This window comes from Mesocricetus auratus, unplaced genomic scaffold, assembly GCF_017639785.1.
Source record: "Mesocricetus auratus isolate SY011 unplaced genomic scaffold, BCM_Maur_2.0 Super-Scaffold_100026, whole genome shotgun sequence".
NCBI lineage: Eukaryota > Metazoa > Chordata > Mammalia > Rodentia > Cricetidae > Mesocricetus > Mesocricetus auratus.
Window position 1 is genome coordinate 4,462,952 of NW_024429207.1, and position 14,653 is coordinate 4,477,604.

Here is a 14,653-nt window from a genome sequence, read left to right on the forward strand (position 1 = left end):
GAGGCCCGGGAGCTGAATTGGCCTGAACTCCTCCTCTCTGAGGACTGGCTTTCATGGTATCAGAAGATGCCCTGTAGTCTTCCAGAAGAGGAAAGTAACTGTCTGTACTACCCACCAATGATGCCTATTAATCATGAGGAGCAGCATATGATAACCCTAAAAGTACAGTAGTTGTATGTATACTTTTCTGGTAACTAGCAATTCCCTGATTGGGTTTAAGACCTACTCAAAAAAGAGGGAAGTAATTCATAGTGAAGGAGACCTACCCAACTACTCAGGACAAGTGAAGTCACGGATATTAGAGCAGAGCCCACACCTCCCACTTTTGTATTTTTATAGAAATAAAAAAATAGTTCCTCTTGGAATTTGTTGTGTTAAATATTTCAGGTCATTTTATCTGTGCTTGTAGATATCTAACCTGTATCATTTTCTTTTGTGTTAGCCACATTCCAACTACAGAAATTAAATTTAACCTTTAAGAAATAAGAAAAATAATCCTTTTGACCCAGTGATCTTGGTATTTTTAAAAAATTGGCCCCTGGGCATGAATAACTGAGGTAATTAACAAAGTTGCTTTTTTCAGGTCAAATGATATAATACAACTCCACATCAAACATATTATAAACACCATCTTTTCTGCCGCAGGTTGCTCTACAATTCAGGGAAACGATGCATTTAATCTGTGGATAACTTAATGTAATTTTTTGGTGTTCAGATTGTGTCTCTAACTTGATTAGACTCCTTTTTCCTACTTATTATTTTCAAATGTATTTCATGGATTAGGAAAGTTTTTTTGCATCAAAAGGAACTTTGGAAGACCATGAAAGAGCAAGTCTCTAAGCAGAATGAAATGCAAATGACCCTTTAGTCATACAATATAAACAAATGATTATGGTTCTTATAAACCCAAGGGATAATAAATACATTGTCTGTTCCAACTAGAATAATTCATATTTTTCTGCAATCAAACTTTAATTTTGCTAAATGTAGTATTTTGTAACATGCAGTGAACATGGAGAAATAATTTTTGGTTTGAGAAATAAATTAGAATCAAGATATTACATTTATAAAAGCTTTTATTTATTAGCATAAAGGAATCATATTAGCTATTTCAATTTAGATTTTACTGTGTTTTAATTAGTATGTTCATTTTTTGTGACTTTTACATAGGCAATAATCTCCAACTCCTGTGTTGAATACAGATTTTCCTCAAGAAAACAACAGTAAGTCTTTATATATACTTACATATATATATATGTATACATGAAAAATTGAAAATACTAGTACTATTCATGTTTAGAGCTTCATTCTGACTCAAATTACTTAAAATACATAAAAGTGAGTCCTTAAACTTAAAGTAATTTAATTATATTAATTCATTTGCATTCTCATTTCGTTTGTTACTGTAGAAGTTTAATCAGTTAAAAATCTAGTCATTTTAATCTTGAAGCAATATGTATCAAATCTGTTTACACCAGCATTGCTATGTGGATTTTTTTAAGCATCGGATTTCCTTTCTGATTAGCTAATTGCACATTCTGGCTTTTCTAAATGTAAGTATTGTACAATTGATCACGTTTTGGCTCATAGAACACCTATCTGCAGTTTCTTTTACAACTAACCAAATGGCTGATAATGTTGCATGTTACAAGTTTCATAAGAAATGTTCTGTTCATCTCACACCAAATAAGAAGAGGGCTTTTCTCCAACTGAAGTTAGACGGTAAAGTGAGATGAATTCACGTGTTTGCTGTTCTGCAGTGTAATTTTCATAATGGTTTAAACCTATTTGTTTCAGCTGTGAACATATGTAACTTGTTTTTTTCCAGACATCTCCTGTTATCTTTGTCCCTTTCTTTACATTAATGTAATTACTTGGCAATTATCTCAATTCTAAATGGAGTAGCAGAATATCAGCATGCTGCAGGCTCTATGCTCACTCAGGAATTAAAGCAATTTAAGATGCGAGTCTCTAAATGGAAATGTTATTTTAATGAAAAGCAAGCAGCATTCCACATGCAGTTTTCAGTATCACCAAAACTTACAGAAATAAAACAGTGCTCTGTCAATTCTGAATTCTTGATTTTTTAAACAGTTCATCTTCATGGTAGTTTTCCTACTCCAATCGATTTCTGGTGTGTTACCCAATGGAACATGTGCTCTGGTTTCTCCCCTCACTGATGCTATTTCCTGCATATCATCCTGACTTCGGTTGAACTATTTGGCAGTCTTCCTGCCTACTGATTTTCAATTTGGCATGACCTCCACAGGCAATTAAAGTGTCTTTCTAGAGTGCAATAAATTCACTATGGTTACGTTATCAAAGAGATAACAGTGTCATACTTATTTAATGTTTATATAGCCTGTTCAGAGATATGCTTGATTCAAAAAGAAATTATTTTATATTAAGAATTCTAAATTTGCTTTTGTTTTATTTATATAATTTAATGCGATAATTTAGTAAATAGATGTATTCCTATTTTATGACATATGAAACTGCCATTAAGTTGGATAACCTTAATATGGTGTGAAATTATGGGGAAATAGATGAAGGTATATATTTGTCTTTACTGCATGTAGGTAGAGAGTTTGAGAAAGGGCAACAAACATGACTTCACAAATAAGAAACATAGCAGTGTTTATTTTATAAAACAATGACAAAATTGAGGTCACCAGTAGCAGGAATGCATGCTGTATAAACAAAATTTAAGCCTATTTAGGTAAAATTTTCTGTGATTTAGTAGATATTGCTAAGGAGTTTGTTAAATCATGTCTATTTGTTTTTAAGAATAAACAAAATATCAACATGTTTATAGATATAAAATATATATAGTATAATATAATATGAAGAATTAAAAACATTTATATGTAAATACATATAAATAATATACATTCTGATGACATGTGTACATGTACAGATACATATGTGTATATAAATGTAAACACACACATGCATGTGTATATGCATATGTGTATGTATATGCGTGTGTGTGTATGTATGCATGTCTTATGTATGTAATACACATATATCTTTGGACCCAAAATAGGAAGTGTAATTCCAGACATCATTTTATTTCATTCATATATTTTTTATCATTTTTTATTTTAATTTTAAATAGCTTGTTTTACATGTCAATCCCAGTTCCCTCTCCCTCCCCTCCTCCCGCACTCCCCTTCCCCCCTCCCTCCCACCCTATTGCCAAATCCTTCCACATAGGGGATATCTAGAGTCTGTCATTTTACTCTTGGTAGGGTCAAGGCACTCCCCTAAGAGTCCAGGCTGAGAGAGCATCTCTCTTTGTGCTATAGGCACATGAAGACAGTTTGTATACCAGGGATAGACACTGATCCACAGCTCAGGGCCCCATAGGTTGCCCAGGCCTTCTCACTGACACTCACATTTGGGGGGTCCAGATCAGTCCCATGCTGGCCTCCCCACTGTCGGTCTGGGGTCCAAGAGCATTCCCCTGTTCAGATCAGCTGTCTCTGCTGGTTTTGCCAGCCCATTCTTTGCCAATTTGCTCATCACTCCTCTCTCTCTGTCACTGGGTTCCTTGGGTTCAGTTCAGTGCTTAGTTGTGTGTTTGCCTCTGCTTCCATCAGTCACAGGATGAAGGCTCCCGGATGGTTATAGACATCAAGTTCATTATCAGGAATGGGCATTCGAGGTGGTCCCTCCACTATTGCTTAGCTTGCCAATTGATGTTATACCTTTAGATCACTCGAGGTCACTCTGGTGCCTGATCTGTCTTCGATCCTATGATTCCCTCTTCCCCCTATTCTACCCCCACCCCCTCAACTTCCTGTTCCCCCATGACCAACTCCCTTCCTCTTTACCCCCTCTATTCTTCCCAGGTCCCACTCCCCACCACCCCTCGCCGTGTTCCCCATCAGAGGATCTTGTCTCCATCCTCTTCTCTTGGGTACTATGCATATATGCATATCTTTTAGGTTCTTTCCTGTTTCCCAGACTCTCTATCTGTGGAAGTGCAGACTGGCACTATCCTGATCCATATCTAGAATCCATATATGAGTGAGTACATACCATGTTTGTCTTTTTGGGACTGGGTTACCTCACTCAGGATGGTTTCTTCCAGTGCTATCCATTTCCCTGCGAATTTCAAGATTCCATTGTTTTTTTTCTGCTGAGTAATACTCCATTGTGTAAATGTACCACATTTTCTCTATCCACTCTTCAGTTAAGGGGCATCTAGGTTGCTTCCAGGTTCTGGCTATTACAAACAATGCTGCTATGAACATAGTGGAGCAGATGCCCTTGTTATATGAACCTGCCTCATTTGGATAAATGCCTAAGAGTGGAATTGCTGGGTCTAGTGGTAGATTAATTCTCATTTTCCTGAGGAATCTCCATACTGATTTCCAAAGAGGCTGTATGAGTCGGCATTCACACCAGCAGTGGAGGAGTGTTCCTCTCTCTCCACATCCTCTCCAGCATAAATTGTCTTCGGTGTTTTTGATTCTAGCCATTCTGACAGGAGTAAGATGGTATCTCAGAGTTGTTTTGATTTGCATTTCCCTGATGGCTAAGGATGTTGAGCACTTTCTTAAGTGTCTCTTGGCCATTTTAGCCTCCTCTACTGAGAATTCTCTATTTAGCTCTGTACCCCACCTTTCAAGTGGATCCTTTGGTGTTTTGGAGACTTGTTTCTTGAGTTCTTTGTAAATTTTGGAGATTAGCCCTCTGTCAGATGTAGGGTTAGTGAATATCTTTTCCCATTCTGTGGCCTGCCTTTTTGTCTTTTTGACTGTGTCCTTTGCCTTACAGAAGCTTTTTAGTTTCAGAAGGTCCCATTTGTTAATTGTCGATCTCAGTGCCTGTGCCACTGGTGTTATGTTTAGGAAGTGGTCTCCTGTACCAACTCGTTGAAGAGTATCTCCCACTTTCTCTTCTAAAAGTTTCAGTGTGGCTGGATGTATGTTGAGATCTTTGATCCATTTGGACTTAAGTTTTGTACAAGGCGATAAACATGGATCTATCTGCAGTCTTCTGCATACCAGTACCCAGTTATGCCAGCACCATTTGTTGAAGATGCTTTCTTTTTTCCACTGTACAGTTTTAGCTTCTTTGTCAAAAATCAGGTGTTCATAGGTGTGTGGGTTAAAATTAGGGCTCTCGATTCGGTTCCATTGGTCTACCTGCCTATTTTTGTGCCAATACCAAGCTGTTTTCAGGACTATAGCTCTATAATAGAGCTTGAAGTCAGGTATGGTGATGCCTCCTGAAGTTCCTTTATTGTATAGGGATGTTTTGGCTATCCTGGGCCTTTTGCTTTTCCATATAAAGTTGATTAATGTTCTTTCCAGGTCCTTGAAGAATTGTGATGGAATTTTGATAGGGATTGCATTGAATCTATAGACTGCTTTTGGCAAGATTGCCATTTTTATTATGTTGATCCTACCAATCCAAGAGCATGGGAGATCTTTCCATTTTCTGGTATCTTCTTTGATTTCTTTCTTCAAAGACACAAAGTTCTTGATATACAGGTCTTTCACTTCCTTGGTTAACATTATCCCCAGATATTTGATGCTGTTTTTGGCTATTGTAAAAGGTGATGTTTCTCTGATTTCTTTCTCAGTCACTTCATCATCTGTATATACTAGGGCCACTGATTTTTTTGAGTTTACCTTGTATCCTGCCACATTGCTGAAGGTGTTTATCAGCTCTAGGAGTGACCTTGCGGAGTTTTTTGGATCACTTATGTAAACTATCATATCATCTGCAAATAATGAAAGTTTGACTTCTACTTTACCTATTTGTATCCCCTTTATCTCCTTTTGTTGTCTTATTGCTGTAGCTAGAACTTCAAGTACAATATTGAAGAGATATGGAGAGAGTGGACAGCCTTGTCTTGTTCCTGATTTTAGAGGAATTGCTTTGAGTTTCTCTCCATTTAGTTTGATGTTAGCTGTTGGTTTACTGTATATTGCTTTTATTATATTCAGGTAAATTCCTGTTATCCCTGATTTCTCTAGGACCTTTATCATGAAGGGGTGCTGGATTTTGTCAAAGGCTTTTTCAGCATCTAGTGAGATGATCACGTGGTGTTTCTTTCGCAGATTGTTAATATGGTGGATTACATTGATAGATTTTCTAATGTTGGACCATCCCTGCATTCCTGGAATGAAGCCTACTTGATCATGGTGGGTGATTTTTCTGATGTGTTCTTGAATCCCATGCTGGCCTCCCAGCTGTCGGTCTAGGGTCCAAAGTTCCTCCTTGTTCAGATCAGCTGTCTCTGCTGGTTTTGCCAGCCTATTCTTTGCCCATTTGCTCATTGCTCTTCTTAATTGGGGTGTTGGTGTGATTATGGACTCCAGTTAAGAACCAGTCAGCTGTACTCTCTGTGATGTTTTGCCCCACCAGATGGGCCATCAGAGTATTTCTAAACTCCATGTGACTAGAACATTGGAATTAATTAAATTTAAGTGAAATTATAAATGTATTTCTCAAGCTGAATTCATCGTGTGGGGAATGCTGGAGAACCAAATATGGTGAGTGGTGACCACTGGGCAGGATAGAGTCAAGAGTCATGCTTTAGCTCTTCCTAGATTTGGTGAATGCTCTTAAAATATAATTTTCAATCACCAAATTTAACACAGTTAGCCATATTTTGACATATATACATGCTTAATGATTTTAGAAGGACAGAGGATTTATAGCTCTACAACATTCCAGTATTAAATATCAAATGACATCTATATTTTCTTTGAAGGATAAAATTTTATGTCTCCGAGTTTATCAATTGAAGGACTTTCTTTTTCCTCAGAAAGACAAGTAACTAAATCTGATCTGAACCTTCTGTGAAAGCTAGAAAATGTCATACTAACCCAGAAGGCTCAACCTCCAGGACAAGACCATTTTCCAAAAACATTTCTTTTTCTTCTTACTTATTAAGAACCACAATTTTAACTTTTTAATTACTGAAGTTCATTGCTATTTGCTCTCACTAAAAGATAACAGTTGAAACAACAAAATTTCATTAGAGTGCAAATTTCAGTGCTCAATATTTAAGGCATAATTCACTGCCCCTGACCCTTTAAAATGTTTGAATGTCTCTGTAGACACACACACATACACACAAACACACACACACACACACATACCCCTACCTCTAATAAGAATATTAACAAATTAAAAGAACAGTCTCCTCATGGTATTATCTACTAAATACAAGCTATTTGCATTTAGTGCTTGACTCACACTGACAAATGTATTATAATTGCATATTTGTGCACATAAGTTTTTAGATCAAATTATTCTATGTGATTCCCCATCTCCTAATTGATGAAAAGTTCAGAGGTCCTTTGAATATAATTCAACCTAAATATTCACAACAGGAATTTCAAAGTTCTTCAGTGAAAACCAGGTTCCTGATCAGTCTCTGCATTCATACAGCTTCTTTTTCCAAGTAATGTTTTCATCATGACACATCTGGCTTTTATCTGTAAAATACTCGAGGCAATATATTCAACCTGAGGAATTTTCTCCTTAATTCTGATCCAAAGTCCTTCTCACCTTCCCTGATGCCCAATCACTTATATCCTGCCTTTTGTTCTACAATTTGCAACTTCACTTCACTAGGTAAACTTTTTTCCCAACGTGTGTCTCTGTGGAGCCCATCTTGTTTATAGACCCATAAACTTTTCTTCCTTCAAATTTCCTTTTCTGGTTGCATTAGCCCCTACCTGTTATTACTTTGTCAGTATGGAATTTAATAAATTGAAACCTCTATACTTCTATGATGACTGTACATGAATTAAATTCAATTAAAGATCAGGGTTAATTTAAGTCTTTTTGTCTTGTGGCTGTTAGCTAGCTCAAGGACAGTCATCATCTAAGAAACTTACAAGATAACATTAGTGAGAATGCAATTGTATCTGTTGGTTGAGGATTTAAATTCGGGTAACTTAAGATACTGCACATGTGACCTGCTCACTGACTTACACAGATTATGTGGCTTGAAATAGAAAACAAAATTAACTAACAGAAATGCGTAGAATTAATAAATATTACGAGGAGGGTGCCATAGTGGTCAAACTGTCTACAGAGAGTGTTAAAATCTGCACAAAGACCTGCTATATTATTTACAAACTCAATACTTTTTAAATAAATTTTCCATAACATTCATCTGTATTTATTATTATTTTAGTAGATAAATGATGAGTTTCTTAATAGTCCTTTCAGGGTCTGTTATTTGTGTGATGGTTGGAATACATAAACGTAATCAAAGCCACTCTGCTTTGATTTATCACACTCCTTGGTAGAGTATGGGATAGAAGTATAATTAGCACAAGTAACAATACTGTAACTTGAGCTACACCTGTCAGCTTTTAAGTGATGAGGATATATAAATATGGTTTTCCTCATGTAGGTAAAAGGTGTAGTAATTCTTTAAAATTCTTAGTAATACAAATTTTAATTTTGAAGCTAGACACTTGAGTCCAGAGTCTGGCTCGTTCTTGGCACATACTCTATCAATGGACAATAGCCTTTTCCAAGAGCAAGCATTTGACACTAAGAACTCTTGTCAAGGGTCTTGCTGACACTGGACAGCTTGCATTTATACACAGCTCATACTTAGTTCTCTTTTCAGGAATACATGTGTCATATATATTATGATAGAATATAACTTGTAGTTGATTATTTGCTTATAAAGCAGAAGTTGACTTTTATTTTTTAGATGTTGGATTATCTCATTAGTTGATTATTCTGCTGACATTAATTAATTACTTGAAATTTATTTTTAGTTAAATACTTCAGTATTGTCTAAGGAAATGATTTATGGGAGCTAATTTCAAATTTGGGCTAATTACAAATGTACTACGAATGTGACAAAGTAATAGATCAAATTACAATGACTGCATATATTTCTGTAAGTAAATGACAAAACTTGAAAGTATGTGTGAGAAAAAGGTTGCTGTGATGATTATTGTATCTGTAGTTCAACTGTTCTGTCCTTCCTAGGTATAAGGGTAGTTACCAGCAGTTCATCAGTGCATACTGTCAAAAAGGAGCTAAAAATGTCATGTTCCATCTGTGATTTCTCATCACACACATGAGATGACAGGTCTGAAATAGCTTTCCTTGCACAGAACTTAAGATACAAATATGTATGTATGCATTAATTTAATAGTAATGAAAACTGACTTTGTGACCTCATGGAATCTTTCAATTATGTTTCCTTGAAAGACTGGGAATTGCAACTTCATGTCAAATGGGTTTGACTCAATTCTTTATTCATGTTTTATAGGATAGATTCAGTTATATTAATTCCCATCCCTGTTTAAAATTTAGCATAAGCAGGGGATCATGGCATTAGGATGTTGCTTGTTCTGTTTGAAATTTGGTCATTGCCCTCTCTCAGCTTGGTCTTCTGCTATTCTGTCTATTTACTGTCTGGATATTTCACCTTTTACTCTTAGCTTGGAGAATTGTAAATGGGAAGATAAACTAGAAAATTTATCCTACCCTAATCAGAATATGTGTAAAGGTCATGCTGGTAGGGCATGCAATTCTAATTTCCAATACATATCAGACAATAAAAATCTGACACCTCATTCTGTTCACAAAAAATGCAATAATAGAATAGAAAATACTGTGCAAATTATTTTTACAGAGGACTGTAGAGTGGAAATGGGCTAACAGTGTTTGTATATACATATATGCATATACATCTATATGTAAGATAGCAGATTTTTATTCATTTCCCTGTCTACTCATCAGTGAATTATGCATAAGACAAAAAAGAGGCATATGTATAAAGTTTCATAGAGTCAAAGGCACGTAATGAATTAGTTTGAAATAAAGTATCAAATAGTAAAATTATTGATAATTTGACATTATATTTTTATTTAAGTCAAAATATACAGTATGAATACAGATACTGCTGGCATTTGTGGTAAAATATGGGGGCATATGGGTAAGTTGAATGATGGTTCTGAAAGGCTATAAATATCCTTATACTTGAAGTTTTTACATGAGTATTATTTTATATGACACAGAAAATATTGTTGATGAGACTAGTATAAACATCCTAATGTTGCTGGGCAGTAGTAGTGCACAACTTTAATCCTAACACTTAGGAGTCAGAGACAGGCAGATCTCTGTGTGTTCCAGGCCACCATGGTCTAAAGTTCAAGTTCCAGAGCAGGCTCCAAAACTACGCAAACAAACCCTGTTTTGTAAAACAAACATACAAACAAGCAAAATGATCCTGATGTTTGCTGAAGAGCATAGCTTAGATTATTAGGTAAATCTGACATGGAATCTCTTTAAACTTCTTACAGGAAACAGAGGTAGAGACAAACATCCAGAAAAGAAAGGCAGAGAATAAATATGTCTAATTTTAAGTCACCAAATCTGTGCCTATTTTCATTATTTCTAACATAAAAATTTTAAAAAGGTGAGATGTTTTATGGTGCAATAGAATAATTTGTAGTATATTTCCAGTGAAAGCAATGCTACCTGTAAATTAACTAAGAAAGGATTTCACGAGTACTGGCTCAGTTATTGTAGCCACAGAAGTGTGTTGGTACCTTATATCCAGATTATCCCAAATATTTCATCACTCACACTTTCTGAGTAAGGACATAATCACAAATTGGTTTATGCCTGGAACATCCAAAGCTAATCCATTAATGCTTCAGACTTAAACTCTTCATTTTGTTCCTGTGTCTACTAATCTATCACATAAGTTAATCACTGCCCATGAGTTCCATGGCCTGTGGCTCACTTCGTCATAGTCCAGAGTGTTGAGAACCATAGAAAAGAATGAAGAGAATGAGGAGATTTAAAATTCATTGTGTTTGGAGAAATGTTTTTGCTTCTTTATTTTCCCAATACTTAAGGAAAGAGGGATACTGTATACAAAAATCTCTTTTACTCATTCTAAATATATCCTTTGAAGTAGAGAGAAAAGCAAGAATTATCAAAATCTAGAAGGGTAAACTTGAATCTTAGATTATCTGTGTCAAAACAGTAACTCTGAGCAGTTTCTGTGGAACCATCTGATTGGTGACTAATTGTAATTCAGAGCAAGTTTTTGTGAATGTGTTTGCATAACACACAAGTTTGATTAGCAGTTTTATCAATGGCTCTGCATTTAAAGTGCATTTGTTTTTCCAATGTCCTTGCATCAAAGATCAAAATTAAGATACAAAGAGAGAATAAAGAAGGAACTTTTGAACAATTGGGACCATGTTGTATAAGGGTAAAAGAAAAATATGATAGTGCCTGAAGAAAAACTAATCATAATATTTATATCATGATATAGGAGTGAAAGGGTAACTACAGATGCTGAAGAAATAGTCAGGATAAATTGATAGAGAAAAATTTTAGCTAAGAAGATACAACATCCAAGACACAGATGTAAAGAGAGGACTAGCAGTGGGAAAAAATACAGCAATTCATCAAATACAGCCAAATATGAGTATTTCAGGAAGACACATGTTAAAAGAAGTTAGAGTAATGGAAAACCCAAATATTCAAAGAATAAATTAGAACAATCCAACAGCTGATGTACAATTCTATATAGAGTTAGGGTTGTCTACTGACAGAAGGTTCAAAGATTTAGAAGTGTCAAAAGAACTAGAATAATGCCAAGCAATTTGCTAATTAGAGTGGTAGAAGACCCATGGAGGCCAGGGAAAACTTGCATGACAATGAAAGAACTATCTTAGGGTAGTAGTTTCTACAGGAAGAAGAGTAAACAAAAGAATTAATAGCTTTGTCAGAGAAGATGATGCCATAAAGAGCATTGTGATAACCATTATCCCTGAATTCCAGGACACAAATGGGAAGGATCTGCAGTATCTGAAAGAAGAAAGAGATACAACTGGCTGAAGGGAATTTACACTGTTGCCCTAAGTTCTATATGTGGTGGACTCAAGTGTCAGGGATGACATGATGATATATACCTGTAGAATCAAATTTAGCTTTTGAGGCTAAGTCTGTTGATGGCAGACAACAGGACAATAGGGAGCTTATGAAAGGGAGCCCAGCTCTGGACATCCCAGTTGGAGTTTGCTAGTGAGGTACAGGTCATTGAACACTTACAGTCTCTATTGTCTGTAACTGAAACAAAAATGAAATTTGGCAGACGATTCATCCATTTCCTATTCCCTACTGATATCAGAGTAGAATACCGTCACCAAGTATGCATAAATAAAACCATGAAAAAAAGCATTTAAATGTGAGGTCACTGAGATGGTTATCTTATTGATTACACTTGCAGTAATTGGGACAACCTTTGGTGTATAATGTGGATCCAATTTATGAAGGCTGTGTAGCATATTTAGCCCTCACTTGTCAAGAGTTTAGGCAATCAGCCAGGTGCTGGTGGCATACACCTTTAATCCCAGCACTTAAGAGACAGAGACAGGCAGAGCTCTGAGTTCAAGGCCAGTCTGGTCTACAGAGTGAGTTCCAGGACAGGCTCCAAAGCTGCATAGAGAAACCCTGTTTCGAAAAACAGCAGCAACAGCAGATTCCCTTGTCCATGTACTAGGTATAAATAATATCAGGTGTTGGTAGACATTATGGATAAAATATGACTGACATCTCAATTCCATTTTCATGCAAAACATAGCCAAACATTAGCATCCAGTTATCAGTTTAAGAAAGAAACAGACCTCCATTAGGTCTTCCTTTTATGATCCCAGTGATTGTTCATGAGCTCCAATCTAGCATTGGGAACAATTTCCCCAAACCTATTAGTATGACAACATGGTATTTGGTGTGTCGTTTCATCAGAAGCACATATAACAGTTGTGAGAAATAATCTTTATAGAGAGAACAATTTAAATTGTTCGTGGTTGGTAAATATATTTGTACCAACTACATTTGCCTTTGGCATTTAAGAAGATATGTTTGTATTTTCTGGTTGTTTTTTTTCCTGTGTTGGCAGCAAGAAGGCACTGAAGTGTTGATGAGTCAAGGTCTTGGTGACCTATTCCCAGACAGCTTTGTTATTAGAAAAATCAGTGACAGAGTTGTCTTGGTAGCATTTCACATATTTAAGCCAAATATCCTGAAGGGCAGTATCTTGGACTGATAAAGATTCATACTAATCATTTCAGTCTTTAGTTATACTCTTCTTTGGCTTCTGAGGATCATATAGATTATCAAAATAATAACTTTTAATACTTAGAAAAGGTTTGAGCAAACAACAGACATTTAAATAAACTTTTCTTATACACCTGTTTCTAATTTTAAATTAGTCTTTGTAATTTTACAAAGAACAGACCTTTTATTTTATCAGAGGTTTGTTATCAGTAGTATTGACTTTTGATATTGGAAACATCAAGATCCTTTTGTGTTGGGGGGTATATGTGTAGATACATATATTCTATATTTTCTCTAACTCTTATTTTTATACATTTTGGGTATAACTTGCTCAGATCGCTGTAACTTCACTAGTTTTTCAGTTTTCTTTTACGTTCTCAAAATTCAGTCATCAAAATCTTCATATGCAGATCATTTACTATTAAAATGTTTCATTTTTCTCATTTTAAATATGTTTTCAATTTACTATCTCATTTTCAAATATTGTAAGATGTGCTAGCATTAATAAATACATTTAACATGTTGTGAGTCGTTTCTCTCTGGGGTAGGCTAAGCAATGTCTACCTCTCCCCATGAAGTCTGCATGAGAAACCAAAGTGCAATTGTTCCGGATTTCACTCTGAAAACCTAGTAAGTCTATTGAGCTCTCATACGGACCACAGCTGATGGGTCAAGTAAAGGATTAACTGTCCAGGAAAGGCAAATAACCAAAGGTGGACAGAAGGTGGAAGTAATCATTATTAAATATAAGTTGAGACCTCCTTTCTAGATGCATCTGAATGGGAGAGAACACTCATATTTCAAGTATGCTGGCATTGGAGATGCTGTGAGTTAGGCAATGTATAAGGCCCCTAAGTCCACCTCCTCTCTTCATTGTCTTACATAGGTCTTTATCAGTGAGCAGATCTTTTCCTCTATGCCACCTTTCTCAAGAGAAATGAGTAGTGCTCTTGGGAAGCCCATCCATCCTGTGTTCCCTATCTGCCTGTGTCCTCCTAACTTTACATTACATGGTCACTTTGACATTATTTTCAACACAGAAGTTAGAATTGAAGAGCATTACCTTTTAGGTTAATCATTCTGAAAACGTACAAACATTAATGGAATTTGCATGCTAATATGTAGTTTTTACAAGGACTTACAAAGGACAGTATAATGAATGTATTTCATTCAGTAAGACTATTTATGGCTTTTTGTTAAAGTATTTCAAGGTAGACTGCTAACATGCTCCTAATTTTGTCTGGGGCCACAGTGCTTACATTTGCAGAAATTTGGCATAGTTTCTGTCTAATTAGTCACACAGACAAAAGAAGAAATGAAAAGCAAATTAACAAAAACAAAAATCAGGAACTAAAAATTCTACACTTTGAGAAATGAATAGAAAATAACTAAGGAGAAAGAGCTTGGAGTCTCCCTCCAAGCTGGAGCTAAAAATCCAAATGATGGGACCCCAGTGGACAATGCATACACCTCTGCTGAGTCAACAACACTGCTTAGCTGGAAAAGCCAAAAAGCATTGCTGATAACAGACAGATTGGATTTGTTGTATATTTCACTGTCCTTCCCACTA

At 35.7% G+C, this 14,653-nt stretch overlaps 1 protein-coding gene across 7 annotated transcripts in view; it reads left to right on the forward strand.

The window, feature by feature from the left end:
• The first annotated feature begins 1,173 nt into the window (after window positions 1–1,173).
• The window catches only part of Tenm3 (teneurin transmembrane protein 3), a 1,762,555-nt gene continuing 1,749,075 nt past the window's right edge, over window positions 1,174–14,653 (forward strand). For 6 of the 7 annotated variants that reach the window (XM_040731875.1, XM_040731879.1, XM_040731877.1 and 3 more), the window contains exon 1: window positions 1,174–1,223. The gene's annotated coding sequence lies outside the window, so the exon portion shown is untranslated. The remainder of the gene's footprint in view (window positions 1,224–14,653) is intronic. The other variant, XM_040731882.1, reaches the window with a different exon arrangement.